A 16,743-nucleotide genomic window follows, 5' to 3' on the forward strand; every position below is an offset into this window, starting at 1 on the left:
CTCCGGAGGAGAGGAGGAAGAGTTTGGAGAATGCTGCCTATTAATCTCCTTAGGTTTCGGCGCACTGTGCGTTAGGGACGGTAATCAAAACAAGAGAATTATGAATAATGAAAAGTGTTGATCAGAAATGAAACAAAACAGTAGATTTGTGCTTTATTAGAGGCTTATTAGTAACAGAATTGGACTCGACATGTTTTTTTTCCTTCTTATTTTCCTGTTTTCTAGCTCTTAAAAAAAAAAGGGGGGGGGGCTTCAATTTCAATGCACGCTCAATCCTCTGTGCTCAGCCTGAGTGGAAAAGAAAAAAATCAAAGGGATGTGGATGGCTTGACCCAGGAGCTCAGAGTCTGAGAGCAACCGGCTGTTTTGATCTTATCTAATATTTATGAATAACTTCCTTGATATTTCCTTCGCACCATGAAGCCGTCCGCTTTTACAGTGTTACACAATGATGTCTTAGAGGGGCGATGACGGAGATCAAACAGGGCCTGGGCTCAGAATACAGAGCGCCGTCTCTCTCTCTTTCTCCGTAGCCTGGGAGGAAACTCAGCAGCTAGCTATCTAACACTGTGTGATTGAAATACAAGCTCGACTAAGCTGCAGCGTGGAGTGTGATGATATTTGTATTTGTGTCTCTGTCAAAGGAATATGGGCACAGAAAGCAAAACACTGTCACTGGTTCAGCACAACGCTATGCAATTGTGTTTCTTCTTGTGATTCCATCCTATGCATCTTTGTCTATGTATGTGTGTTTTTCTACAATGGAGATGAAAACACAGTGAGCCTACAGTATCCATGGCTTTCACACACCCAGCTGCCACAGAACCATTCAAGGCTGTTTGGATCAGTAATGGCCTCAGATGCTTTTCACTATCTCTTCACAAAAGTCAAGTGTTCTCAACATGTTATTTGCCCAAAGTGGCCTTGTTCCAAGGCTCTATTGTGAGCCTAATGGAGGCTAGACGACACTAAGACTCTAATTATGGACACCAACGATCAGCCCTGATAATATTGCGAGTAAAGTGGGTAATTTGTGGCTGTTGTGTTGAAGGCTTGAGGGGAGGCAAAGAAAAGGGAGTGAGGGGGTTGATGGGGTGAGGAGGGGGAGAGGGAGGTGGAGAAGTTGTTTTCTTGTGTCATCACTCCACCGTCCGTCACCCTAATCATTCCCCTGGAGCAGAGACCCAGGACGTGGGCACAGCAGGAGAATATTAATGGACTGTGTGACATTATGGTTCCCGCCCATTCAAAAGGAATGTTCTATTACATTATGGGCTATCAACAGGTGATTTCTCACCGCTCCATAGGCTTCATCGAAGTATACTCCTATTTCATAAAGCGCCCACACGGCACAGCTCAAGTGCCCATTCATCTTATTTAATACAGATATTACACATACAGTAGACCCATGCTTATAGATCAATGACTTATTTGTCACTGCGCTTGCCGCAAAGCTTTCCTCGTATGGTATACCTGAGCGATTATCCAATAAAAATGCACTGACGGTCAAAGTTTGATTGAATAGGCTTCTGTGTATAAATCAGGGTGATTAAAGTAAATGGAAACTGAGATAAGTAAATTTAGCAGCATAAAAAAACTACATAAAAATTAAAATAGTTTGGACAATATAGGATCTTTAATGAACAACGTTTTCATAAACCACTGTTGATGTATTTATCCCATTTATATCATTTTACAATTATTGATGGTGTTTTTTATGTATGTTCTTAGTTTACTGTTTTATTTATGGTTTTAGAACAGACTTTTATTGTGTTTTATGTATATTTTTAGTGTGGATGTATGGCTGCGATTTCTATTTGGTGTTACTTCTGCTGCTGCTGTCTTGGCCAGGACACTCTTAAAAAAGAGATTTTTAATCTCAATGAGCTTTTTCCTGGTTAATTAAAGGTCAAATAAAAAAAATAAAATAAAAAAGGTTTACAAATCAAGGTTTCCCTCATAATAAGAAAACATGAAAAAGTACAGCTTACACTAAAACTACATAAAACTGAACTAAAACTACTTAGTCAAATTAAAAGTATTTTTTCTTTTACTATTTATTATATTTCATTCTTTTATTTTCCTTTTATTTTTTATTATCCTATTATATTACTAAATTAAAAGTATTCATACAAATGCAAAACTGTAACCAAACTCAAAAATCAAATGGAAAGGCTACATCAGAATAAAAATACAAATCTGAAATAACAAGCTGTTCAAAACAATGTACGACCACAAGCAATAAGCCCTGGCATTGGCTGGACATACAGGTTGGACTTGGGTTAAGTGCAGCCTGAGGTAGACGTCCTATCACAATCAATACAACGCAGTGCCAGAACCAGCAAGACAGACACCAAAGCAGCTCAGCAGGCCTGTGCCTATTCTGTCAACACCCAATATCAAAGCCTCTCTCCCTTGAGTGATCTGTCCAAACAATTAAAATTGAACCTCTTTGTGCCATCACACTTAACATGTCAGACAGAAAAATGAAAGGAGCCTCGTGTATTGGTACTGCATGCCGTGACGCCTCCCGTGACAAGCCCCACGGAGAGCGCGGCACGCCACAGGAATGACGGTACTGTTCAAATTTTAAATATGTTTTGACACAAAATCAAAAGTTGCTCAGCATTATGGGGTAGAGATTCCCCCGTTTTTTGTGTGATCACTTATTAGACCCCTAGGTGAACTAGGCAGAAATACTGACACCTGAATATTCTCTTTGCACTTTCTTTGACATTTTTGTAGCAGATCTGGGAATAATTTCACATTGTGAGATATCATTTCGCAGTGAGACTGAAGCTCTGATCACTCAACATCTGAGGCTCATGGAAAGCCACCAGTGATCAATGAGGATTCCAGTGTGAGTTGTTGGGCTTTATCTGGCTCACATTCTTACTTCTGCTGTCCAAACTTAGGCTTGCTGCTGTTCTGCTTATGACTGTAATATAGAAGGTTTGACAGTTTTGCAGCCCTGCGTTTCCAACAATCCTGAAAATACACTCAAGGAAACTGATTGGCTCTGTGGATCTCATCCCTGAAGCGTTCTGATTGGACAACAACTAATCAGTCGACCAATCCCATCAATCAAAATACCCACCATCTGACATCTTTTTGTCATATGACAATGGCTTCAGAATAATACATTTTCTTTTCACATTAATAAGCTTGAGTGGCTTTAAACATAATGGAAAGCAAGACTATTTCATGGGCTTTCAATGTACTCTATACATAATCCTGAAGATGAAATTCCTAATCTTCTACCAAATAGATGAGAGGTTTTTAAAGCAAGACCCCAATTATGCCCAGCCACAAATTAGCATGTTTAATGCAGCAAAATGTTTTAATAAAGAATAAAAGCAAGGCAGCAGAAAACAAAAGCCAACTGGGTAATAAGATTATCTCTGCCAGGCGCCCAGTGCTCAGCATTGTAGTTCACACAAATGGGAGAGATTACAAGTCACATTCAAAACAGCCTAATCCGTGAAAGACTCCCGATATGATTACTTTCTATTACGTTTGGTGACTGAGTGCAATGGATTTATCTTAAATCCTGAGGAGTCTTTAAAGTACAGTTGGACATAAAGGCAAAGAGCCAGTTGAAGATTAGCTGAATCCATCTATGATAATCTTGAGCAGTTTGGCCACAAACTACAGATAAACACAAATCTGAACACCAGATGATGTAATACACATTCGACAGTTATAGATTATCCAAGCAGATCAGGAATTTACATAATGTATCAAAATCACGTTTCACAAAACAGGAACATTTGCTCGTCTCTGTCAGAAATTTGTCCAGTTTTTACATTTCCCAGCTCTCCCACTCTGAGTCACACCTATCAGAATTGCTGTTTCGCATGTTGCACCTCTTTTGCGTCCCATTTCCTCTTGGGCCGATTACAGCCTCCTTCATCCCTGACCCCCCTCTTAGTTCCTGACAAGGTCAAACATCTCCCATTAGAAAGTACCAGGCCAGAGAAGTATCCAAGTCGTACACGGTGAAGGTCATGGGGTGCATAATGAACTGGAAAATGTCAGTTATATTACTCCCCATTTAAATAGCGGATTTTCCCGGAGCAGGAACAAGGGTGATATTTACCCTTTTTTCTGAGCAGGCCTGGAGCGAAGACTCCTCTTAATCCAGCTTACGGTGTGAAATTGAGTTGTAGAGTATGTGTGGAGGAATGTAATTTCCAGTTATAGTATGATACAACCAGGTCTTCTTCAGTAGAGGTAAAATGTGAGGGTGATAGCTTCTTCTTTTCTGCCCAATAATGATACCTGAAGTTTTCAAGCTACAGAACCGAAACAATAACAAAGAACATAACGGGGAAAACAACAGTGAGATAAGAGAATATGCATGATTGATATTCTTTTAAAGCCAAAATATATGCCCACTGAAGTGACGGTGCAATTACTAATTATTAGTCTGATTATCCCCATTTCCAGGCACATTCACACAGACCAAAAGGAATGTCAACGGCTGCATAAATTAGCGTGAGAATAACACAGGAGAGGCGGCAGGGCTGAGATGACAAAAGGGCATCCAAAGGAGAATGTTAATAATGATTCCTCTAAAACAATTTCCATTAATTTTCAGCCATCTCGCCGGGGAGTAATATCTACATGCCTGAGGCAGGTTTAAATTGCATAGTCTGCCTGAGAAAGGAGACGAAGACTCCCCGGTGTCCAGCTGCTCTCATCAGAACAGGAAGACTCGAGGAACACCCGTGAGACAGAACCACAAAAATGGAAGCAAAGATATTAGCGCCGCATCAGACCTGGAGAGCTGTTTTGAATGATGCTGTGTAACAACACACATGAGAGAGGTGGCTATTGCAGGCATCCTTATTGATGCTTACACACCCACTACCTCCACGGTACAGCTAACAGGCAATGTCAAAGGTAGGACGTGAATAATATGATCATTTCGTATTCTGACTCCCTGCCAGGGAATATGTCACTTGGACACCGGGTCACATACCTAGTCAGCGTGTGAAGGCAGAGCTGGGGCTGAGAGGGAAGGCAGCCAGCTAATGTCACACATACCAGCGTCAGGGATCATCGCTGTCGTCCCTAAAGCTATTCTGTGGCCGAGCTGGCATCTCGCCTCTCTTCACAGCCAATGCGAGCCCGCTTGGTCTGTGACACCGGGCATGTCTCCTGGGTATGGGCACACCTGGCAGACTGTCAGCGGGCACAGGCTTTAAGAGAGGGCAAAGAGGGTAAGACAGGGTGGGGCTGGGGCTCTGGGATATCTTTAGGCGAGATACAGTGTGTGATAAACACACTACGGCACTTTGAAGAGCACGTTGGCTTTCTCCACTAACCTTTGACGCTTGCCATTTTAAATAAATACAGATATTGATGAAATCTGAAAAAATGCAGTGGTTTTTTGCATTTTATCTACATGAATAATAATGACCATAATATGCTTTGCACAGTGTGAGCTTCACTGTTATTATATAATCACCCTATTGTAATTATTTAAGTTAACAGCAATAATTTTGCATAATAATAATTAATTGGACTCAACTGTATAAACAGCTGAAGAAAAACTTAATATTTCTATGTGTCTTTACACCGTTTAAGACTGACTGGTGCTCTTTTAATACTGTTATATCACTGCTGCTCCTTCAACATGAGGCACTTAGCTGCATATTCTAGGCTTTTTGAATATTCAGTTTATTTATTTATTCAAAACACAAAGAGAAACATCTTAGAATTTATTGTTCCAATGGTCAATAAATGGCTCTTCTTATAATTATGTTGTCTGTATGTGTATTAATAAAATACTGTAAGGCTTATATTGTACTATGTTTTCCAGTGTGCTGCTTCATTAGCTGTTATGTGTGTTGAGTTACATTATACAATTGACAAAGTAAACAGAAAAGAAAAATTAAAACATTAGTACATTAATTAGTTAATCAACAAAAATTTTTGTTGTTGCAGCAGCTCAACTTATAGATAAGAATTTACTATCAATAAGCAGTAATTATAAGGTAACTGAGAGATACTATAGGTCATGCAGAATAAAGCAATACTAATTACTTTACAATAATATATAGGTAACTACAAGTAGTGCGTTGACCCGTGGGGATCCACAGGTTCTAGATGTGGTAGTTTTTATGCTGTTGTGTATTTGTGCATGTTGTACCACATTTGTCCAGCAGTCACCGCCAAAGCATCCTGGCCACATAAACGTGATTGTAAGGCTATTATATTCCAAAATTACTAATATCTTCCAAAATATTGGTCCTATCAACTCTCCATTTTCACTCTCTCTTCCGTGACCAAAAATACATAAGTACGCCACACTGCAGCAGTCACCTCTTTCTGGATTTTGTGTGAATCCCTGGACACACATACACACACGCACACAGAGGCCACTTGGCTTTTATAATACAGATATGCTAAGATGCTAATAATGAATGTCTGCTTTAATACAATGTGCTAGTGAAATGTCTACAGCCAAGAACAGAATGAGAAAAAAATGCCTCCACTGTGGGTAGAATCTGTTACACCAGTCTACTTTTTTTCTTTTTTAATTATCTGCCTCAGAGATTAAATGTGTTAAATGTTACATATTTTAATAAGATCACTTGGAAAACAAATGACAAAAGTGCTGGTTTGTGGATGTTTTCCAGGTATATGATACAGTGTTATTACACATTGGTTTATGTATATTTATACAACAGATTTATAATCTTCCATTAGATAGAACTTGTAAAGTGAATGTACTGCAATGTGCGGACAGTGTTTTGAAGTAGATCTGGTAGCTCTGAGACAAATATTCCTTTTGAATAAAACCCATTCTCTTGTTAATTCTCGAATTTCACATTTTGACCCAAGACTGTATCTTGGAAACCTCAGCCAAACAGCATTTTTGACTTGATTTTTCTTTATCAGTGACTCACACATGGTAAAAATTTACTACTCTAACTATTTTAGTACATTGTAGACCAGTGTTATTTTTATTAGTAGTTTTAGTATGAATGTCAACAGGGACACAGAATTGTATTTAAATAATTGATTTTAAAGCATGTAAGAAAAATACAAAATTGCCCATCAGCACCATGCTCATTTAGTATTTCCTCCCACAGTCACTCACATTTGAACCTATAATGAAAACAAAGTTTCCTGCCCATAAAACTTTTCTAATATCCTGTCCCTCGCCTGCTTCTCTAGGAGGTTAGATGTCTCATTTGCAAGTGAGGGCCAGGAGAAGAGACGGCTGCCCACCAGCCTGTCCGTCAGAAGAGCTCACTGGGGAGAGCGAGAGTGTGCTGGAAGGAGTGTGTGTCTGTGAGTGTGTGTGTGTGTGTGCGTGTGTGTTGATTAATATCAGGAGGGCAGGGCAGTGCTCAGGCTGCGGCTGTCGGGGAGAAACAGAGAGCGAGAGAGGACAGTTCTTTTCACTGCCGCCCAGGGAGAAGTCTGCTGGCGGAGGGGGTAATGAGCCAGAAACAGGCTGAGAGGAGAGAGGAGAAGGCTGGAGAGGAGAGAAGTGGAGGAGGCACAAGGACAGGCCGCCACATTTCTGCCTCCCTCTACACACCTCACACACATACACACACTCTTCACTCAATCTCTTTCCCTCCCTTACCTTATCCTGGAAAGCCAAGCACCATCAAGGTCCCCCTGAATGTTTTGTCTTTCACAATTTGACACCCCTTCCCTACTTCCTACTGTCTGGCTCTCTGCCTGTTCTGCTCTACATCACATTCCATGTAATGTAAAAAAAAAAAAAAAAAAAATACCTGTGTGCTTCCTTGCACACAGTCACAGGTTTGGCACACATCCTTGCACAGCTATTCATATGGAGTCATTCCATTTTGTAAGGTTACATGCACACTATGCATAGTACACTACACCCAATTACTGTGAATCAGGTAGCAGGTAATAGCCCATTTACACTAATACTGAAAAGCAGCTTTATTAAAGGACAATCCAGTGCTACTTAGAAACTGGCATGTAGTATTTGTTATCCTGTTATCTACCATTATTAACTTAATAATATCCAAAACTGAATAGCACATAAACAAACCAACACTGTAAAAATCTTGTTATATTGTTAAATTAATCCAATTCAATCCAATCCAGTTTTATTCAATCCAAGATATTTCTATTTTCTAATGTCCAGGTTAATATTTGTGTCTAATGAACAATGTTAAAGTAGTGATGAAGCCACAAAGAACTCTCCCTTGACCCCAACACATTCCCCAATTCTAGAAACTCATTGTCATTTTTTAGCAGGCGGATGTTCGCAGCCAAAAAGCCCTAAAGAACCCATTGTACACTATCTGCCCAGCTCAAAATGTGACAAAAAATAGCATCTAGCTCACAATTGTATGAGAGTAAGGCTTTTTCTCAGGTTTTATGCAATGTTGTAATGTAATGACAAATGGATATCTGCATAAATATAAATCTGTTACAGCATAAATACAAAACATCTGATGAAAAAGTTGCATTTTTATCTATTAAATACCCCCAACTTTGCAAAACAAACACTTCTCTCTATTTGTACACCTCTTGTGCACAAGTAAATGACATTTTCGGTTACAAATGGAGATTTGTCAAACAAACAAACATTGGAAAACAATAGCGTCACACCCTAATTCACACATGCATATTGTTGCTGAGTAACAAACATGCACCTGTGTATGTTTATGTTTAACATTAAATATAGGTCATAGGTGCATACGTCAGTGTGTTTATTATTACCTGCAGTAGACTGAAGTCAGCACAGACACATTTGGCAGATGGATGTACCAGTGTTGCGGTGAAAGCTACATAATATAAAGAAAATAATTTAAGTTTATGCCTTTTATTGCAGCTCAGCGTCCACAGTTTAAAGTCCAACAGTTATGATGGTTTATCTGACCATTTGTAGTCATTTTTACGCTCTAATCTGTACACTAAAAAAATATGCGTATGAGTGTAGAATGGGCATAAATCCACTCTCAGCTGCTATTTTTTCTGCATATTGCTGCTAATGGTGTTTTCTTGTCGGTTCAGTTCAGTCCAACATAGATCATCTACAGTAACCACCCCGTGTTAAATCCCTGTGACTGTTTGTTGTATATGAGCAGCATTTTTACCCCTAAAACACACATTTCAGGGTCTCAACTAACAATCTATTTTTTGAAAACAACAAAGTTTTTATGGAGACTAAGAAAACCTATTGTTTTGTTCTGCTTAAACTGCCAGCACTACATCTCAGAGTTTCTGCCCTGGGGGGCTGCTGACACCAGTTTCTTGGGATAAGTGTAAATACTTTTGCCAGTAATAAATCACTTCTTGTCTTGGAACTTTCTATAATGCAATAGAAACGACAACAACAATCTGAAGTGTGTAAACACAGCATTAGGTAGAGTTGCTAATTCACCAGAACATCTGTCCAGCTCATCAGTCGTTTCCCTCACACTTCATCATATAATGGTTATTTTCTCTGATTTACATCTGCACCAGGTATCTTTGATAGATCGATAGAATAGATAGAATATACTTTATTTCCCCTTGTGGAAAATTTGGCTTGGACACCAGTGCTACATGCTGCTGCATATTAATCAACAATGACAAATACACACAAAAACACTCAGTCTGACAGTTCATTATCACAGAATAAGAAAACACTAATTGTTGAAAATCAGATGTGTATTGAATCAATCCCCGAAAAAAAAAAAAAAAAAAAAGAATACAAATAAGAATACAATCAATAAAAATATAAAACCAGCAACTATATAACAACAATTCCAATTTAAGTGCCATAAAAATGGGGCTCAGTTAAACAAAGCTGGTATCTTATTCTGCAGTGCAATGGAAGATGGAAGGAAGTTGATCCATTGCACACTCATGATCATGCCATAAAAATATACATTTATTGTTTTGACCTCACTGTTGTCAAAATTAACATTTGTGTCTTATTTTCTTCCTGCTACATATGAACTAGCACATCACAACTCGAAGAGGACTCAAAAATTCCCACAAACCCACTCCTAACGTTAATGTAGTGTTTATGCACATGTTTATAAACCCAGTTACTAGACTGTTTTATTACATCGTACTCTTTAATGGAGCTTCTCTGAATGAAACTGTGTAATAGTTTCTCCATTCCTCTAAAACATATGTGTAAAAGTACTCTGTCATTCAGTAAGAGTCTGTATAATTCAATACTACAGCTATAGAATTCTATCCTTTTCAGGTATAAATGACTCATGCTCAATGTTTCTCCATTTTGTGAAGAAGAAAAAAACAAAAACATTTCGAGGTCCTGTAAATCTCTCAGACTACTCAACCGCTCGGACAACACTCATAACCACTATGGCCTCAGAGCAGTAATGCCATAAAAAAAGACATAGCCAGGGGAAAAATGGGCCAGTGTGAGCCTTTTCACAGTGGCCAGAGGGCGATGAGGTAAACAAGAGGCCATGGGTGGGGATTAAGAATGGATGCTTAGTGTTATGGCGGGGTCGTGGTCTCAGGGGTTAGTCATGCTGTCTGAGAATATTACAGTCCACATGATTTTTTGTTTGTTTTTTTTTTAAGAGCATTGGCCACTGAGAGGTGTCCTTTATGGATGGAGGATTGGGCCATGTGCTTACTATCTGCAGGGAGAGGATGCATCCACTAAGACTTATGAGGGAGAGCTGGGCACAGGAGGTGGAGGGGGGGCAGGAAATAACATGAGCAATTTCATAAATGGAAGGGAGAGGCTGTGACTTCCTAAATCGTCTGTGAAAGACAGAGGGAGGCAGCGGAGAGGCGGGGGAGAGGGTGAGCGAAAAGGGACGACGGGCAGAGAGATGGAGGCATAGGCGTGGGGGGGGGGAGCGTGACGCAAAGTGTGAAAGAGAAAGAAGAGAAAGAAGTGGTGAGCTGAGGCTTGGTGGTAAATGGATACAACTGGGTGGGGGAGGCAGGGGCAAAGTGAGAAAGAGAGAGGATGGAGAGATGAAAAGATGAAGAGGGCAGATTTCCCACCAGCTGAGTGAGCACCTCTATATCCTTCCTCTCTCCCTTTGCCTTGTCGTCCTCTCCTCTATCTCTGTGTCCTATCAGCCTCAGTGTGGCATCCTCTCACATCAGATTAGCTCCAGCCCAGAGAGACACTTAAAACTCCAGTGTCAAAGTTATTTAAACGCATGTGACGCTGAGGCCTTGCTCCATTCTGCTCCCCTCTCACCGTCTTTCTGTCTCCCGGTTTGTCCTTGTCGTGGCCCAAACATAGGCGGGAGCTCCAGCCTTGGCAGCTCAGCTGGGATGCACATCTCCCCATGGCGTCGAAAGTCACTATCAATCAAACATGAGGGTGCGGGGGAGGACCTAGGTGTGGCAGGAGGCAGGAAGGAAGGGAGACTGCAGGAGACTTGCATAAATCACCAGCGAGGGGAGAGATGTCAGAGACGAACATGATCTGGATCCAGATTCATATTTCCTTTTTGAGCACACATTAAAAATAGCCCTGTAGAGGAAAGGCCATTTAAAATATGATTGTTACTTTTACCAAGCAGCGTAAACGCCTGCTCTGTATCCACTTTGTATGATTTTTTTATTCCCTACAAATCGATAAAAACATGTTAGGTGAGAGTAGACAACTGCAATCCAATAAGGCAGTTATTGGAAGCCTGGCTTTATAAAAGCATGACTGTGCATTGACCACTACGCTATGGATGACTCCTGCGAGTGAAAGGAACAGATCACGCCATGAGCCACTGTGTCAAGGCTTCATCCCTTCTGATGAGAGAGGCCAGCTCTGTGTGGCACAGCACAGCCCATTTTCTGACAGAGACGGCTGTTTGAGCTCTCCAGTCATGGCCTCTGTGATGAATGGCCTCCACTGCCAGGGAGAGAAAGGAAAAAGGGGGCTTGGGAGCCCTCAGAGGATCAATACGTACGCATAGGAGGACCTGCTTCGCATGTTAAAAACCCGATCCAGCCGTAGCCCCCCGCCCCTTACCCGCTCACTCCGTTGTCTCCTGCATCACTGACGGACAAGCCTCTGGGAGCGAGTGGGCGGGGAACTGGTGCTTAGGAGGGCAGACTTCAGTGTGTGTATGTGTGGTGCATGTGTATCCTCATGAAGTGTGTCAGCAGGTTTCTAGAGGGGCTGGCATGTCAGCAAACTCAAGGTCGACGTGGCACACACAAGCGTGGACGCACATTTACACACACTCGTGCGCAACTCTGCAAATCCACACACTGTTGACGCTCTGAAAGGGGCCACACTGAGACATGCTAATTCAGAGGTGTCTAAGGCGATGGATATCCTATTAATGAGTCCAAAACAATGACTAGACTAATGAGCTTATAATGGGAATATTGAATGCATGGGAATGGGATTGGGCCTTGTGTGAGCCAAGAAGGGGGACCATTGAATGAGAGCCAATGTACAAGGGCTAGAGGGCTAAAAGCTTGAGACGAATACAAACTGCAAAGGGCGTAGCAGGGGGAAGTAGGGGTAAGGCTGTGTGGAGGGGTGCACAGTCAACCCAAATCAATACACCCCTACCCGCCTTGCCTCGTTGGGTTTGTGATATACGAGAGCAGGCAGCTTCTCTGAGCATAAATAAAACATGAAAATGCAACAAATTATCAGGCCGAATGGACAGAGATCTATTTACTCAGTAATGCTGTATTTTTTATTTGTCAGATCAGTCTGGGGTGGGAGGGACTGATTGTTACCCTGCATCCAATTTGAGTCAACCAAGCACCGAGATGTGATTCAGCTTCTGTTTGTGAATTAATGAATTAATCAAAGACCGGTTGTTCAGAGTGGAGAAGGTGGGGGTGGGGGTGGGGGGGCGAACCGAGCAAACGGCAAGCTGTGACGGGCTAATAGCTGGAAAAGGAATTACAGTCCAATTGCTCTGTCTTATTCTGGCCCCTAATGCTGCTGAGGCCTTTTTGCTACGAGTCGGGCAGCCCCTCCGTGTGATTTGATTCCATTTGGAGAGCCTTATTTTCCTCTTGATCTCACACATTAAGGACCTTGCTATTCACCAGAGCAGGAAAAAGGGGGGAGGACAGTCAGAGCAATGGATTAGCACACAGCTGTTGAGACCGAGCGGGTCAATGTTTTAAATCTCTGGCCCTGTCCGGTTAAATCTGCCGGCCTGTACTTCACCGACACTCGTGGATCTAAAGGGGATGAATAGGTCTGAGCAAGACGCTTCAGAAAAAAAATCTAGTCTACGAAGGGGGTTGCCTGGTGAAAATTGGCCTTTAGCTGCTAAGTAAGACAATCCTTAATAGTAGCTTTAAAACAATGGCATCCACATGGAAAAAATCCTAATGTGGAACAGCTGGCCGGGGTCTTTTTAAAGGAAGACACCAGCGTTCTGAAGGTTACCTTTGAAATGTAAGAGGTGGATGGTTTTTATCCTCATGTTCTGCACTAGGCCTGCCTGTACAATTCATGCTGCACTATTTTTCTTTACCGTTCTCCATGTATCGCTTTTCCACGGTTGTGGGTCTTGCCCTCATGTTCTGCACCGTCTTTGTCTTTTTACGGATCCTACCTGAGGCAGAAGGATTCTCATTGTGTTCTTTGAATGCAGAACAGACAACAATGAACTTGCAACTTGAAACTTGAGCATACACATTGCTAGTTAAAGCTGCAGGAGCTGAAATCGGGGTGGAAAGAAAAACGCCTATATAAATAAGGATATAAAGCTTCCTTCTGTAGGTCTCCCTTCTTCGTCCAAATCAAAAGAATAGATAAGAATACCTGATACCATTTCATGCCATTGTGGAAAAATGAAGCCATGAGTAGAGCAGTAAAGTCAAGTTTGATGGAATCTAAACAGCAGTCAGTAATTACAGCTGTCAATCTGATATTTAAACACTCTGCATCTGTGAAAACACCTATGAGCGGCCAAGATCTTGCATCATAGAGTGGATATTGTATAATATGAAAACACATCCAAGGCACTGTGCTGAAGGATGGTTTTCTCTCAGACCATCAGATTCATAACACACTGAAAGGTAACTGTTACTCATAAAACTATAGCATCATGAAGCTTTAACAAAATGAAAATAATAAGCAAGCTAATTATTTGAATGATTTCATCCAAGTAATCTAGTTTATTACATTTTGATGACTTTACTGACAAATGCAAAACTGGACAATAAAACTGAAAAGCCCTTAAAGCAACAATAGAAACCAACACCGAACTTTTTCCAGGTTTCAGAGGGAAAACTGTTGAATTTCTATCACTGACCGCAGTTGTCGTGTCCTTCATACCGTTTGGTTTTATTTTGATATTTTCAACATCTAAGCCTTTTACCCTGAAGAACATATTCAATCATAATCACCTACATTTAGTAATTGTATTTTAATTACAGATATTTCCTCACTTACTGAAACAATTGCAGAGGTTATAATTGAATTCATTTTATAATTTAATTACAGTAATTTCACTCCTCAGTCCTGGAGGTCGCTCTAGTATTATATTACTACTCGCTTTAACTCTTAAACCTCATCCTGTTACATCAGGTAGACGGTTGACCTTCAGTGGGCAGACACATTTGCTTTGTGTGTTTATGTTGCTGAGGTAAGGGATGGAACTTTCCCAGCAGCGCTTGTCTGCCCAGAGCACAGCCAGCCAATTATCCCTCTTAATTATCTATTGACGAGATGGAATTGATGTTTTTGGAGTGCTGATTGGATAATCAGGAATGTTGGCCACAGTTATGCTCCTTGGCTGGATTCACTCATCTGTCCAATCTGGTCTCCTTGTTGCTGTAATCTGCACAGTTGCACAACATATTCCTGCTCAACTATGATGTATGATCACAACAATCCACCTGGGAGCCTTTTGCTACTGGGGTTACAGTGGGAATGCGAGCTACTGTAAGTTAAACACAGGGCTGTTTTTTAACCACTGTTTTCAGGTACACAAATGGCAACCTTTTCCATTCATTCATTCATTAACCTGCACCTTTGTCTTCAGACAGGCCACTGTTTCATAAGGGGCTCCATTTTCACACCAACCTCATTCTGAACAAAAGAACTTAGCTGCATTAATTTCTACCCCCCTCTCTCATTACACATCAGCAACCCATTTTCTTTAAACTCTCTTGGAGACCTAGCTGGCACAGGACCAGGCATGCACCAGGAACAGCAGAGTGTGAGAGTAGAGTGACACCGGTTATGCCTCCTCTAATTAAACCCTACCTGACCCTAGTGTTGGGACATCATTAGTTCTCCCTTGTAATCATCACACAGCAGCAATTACATTCTGTTTGGCCTTATTTGCATTTCACAAGATTTCCCTGAATGATCAAAAAAGGATTGGCGGGGGGTGGGGGGGTGGGGGGGCAAATAAAGCACAGACGTCTTAAAAAAAAAAAAAAAGAAAAAAAAAAAGGCAAGTTGATTTGGTTTCATAGTAGCGCGTTGCCATGGTTTGCTGCTGAAAAACAATGCCTTTTGCAAAATATCACGGGACTATCAAGGGTAAAGGTTAAACACGTTGAGACTCTGTGGCCAAGACTGTAGTCTGAGACCACTTTCCCAAGCAGGGTAATGCTATCCTGATGTTCTCTGCAGGGACAGGAAGGTACGCCCCTTCTGGACAACAAACCACACCAGAACGATTCCTATAGCACAAAACCACATCTTCGACCCCCCTTAGTCTTGAGAGTCTCACATTCTGCCAGTAACCAGAAATGGGTTTATCGCAAAGATGCCTGACTCAATTTGGTAAAAGATAGAGAGAGAGAGATAAAAAGTCAGACACTAAAAATAATCACACTCCAGAAAACTCCACTGCAGCAACCGTACGTCTCCCCAGTTGCATAAAGTACACACGCATCAGTGCAGAATAGAGCCATCTATGCAAGTACGTACTTCAGGGAAAGAGCACAAGGGCAGATCCTCCATCTGTATTCTGGGTGACAGCGGCACTGTGCAGGGGTAGCGCTTCTCTCCCCCAGATGCCGTCTACACAGAAACAGTCGTACGTCACGGACATAAAAGAAGACCCTTTGAAAGCTCATACACACATTTGGCATTGGAACAAGCCGAAGGAGAGTTTTTCCTACCAGCTCTTCTCATGTGTCTGCTGTTACTAAATCTGACAACAGCAGCAGAGTAAGGTCGTTGTGTTAAGAAGAGAATTATGCTGGCAAATACCCCAGGGGCCTCCCGCTTTCTAGGCAGAAGACGACTGGACGTGCATCCTCATCTCCATACTGCAGTAAATAGAAATGTTGTCATTAGAGTTGAGTCAGCTACACAGATGCAAATTAATATAGTGGGGAAATGAATTATGTAGTGTACCTGCAGTTGAACATAAAGTGCATGAGGTCTTCACAGAGCTTTGTTTGCCACAGAGTACATATTAAGTCCTAAATTCATATTAAAATAAGTGGATGCACTGCTCAAAAGAAAATCCTTTTCCTCATGATGATGAAAAGCCAAACTGGTGTGTTATCAACATCTCAGATTATTGTCAGTTCATTGATACCGTCAACGTTTTATCCCTTTCCCATGTGACGCCTCAACTGGCTTTTCTCTCCTAAACCAATCTCCACTCAAGTGTTTCTAATCTCTGCGAAAAGTCTGTTGAGAGACACTGTTGTGAGATGCACTCTTAACTGTGACTTGAAACGAGATTATCTGGCTGAGAGATGGTGAGGTGCTTTCATTTGCTTCAAGATGGAGACTTTTTGGATTTAAGACGAGATTACGCCGCAGCATCAACACAGACACCATACGACTTCAGCTACAATACAGTT

The sequence above is a fragment of the Sphaeramia orbicularis genome, chromosome 22, assembly GCF_902148855.1.
Source record: "Sphaeramia orbicularis chromosome 22, fSphaOr1.1, whole genome shotgun sequence".
Classification (NCBI taxonomy): domain Eukaryota; kingdom Metazoa; phylum Chordata; class Actinopteri; order Kurtiformes; family Apogonidae; genus Sphaeramia; species Sphaeramia orbicularis.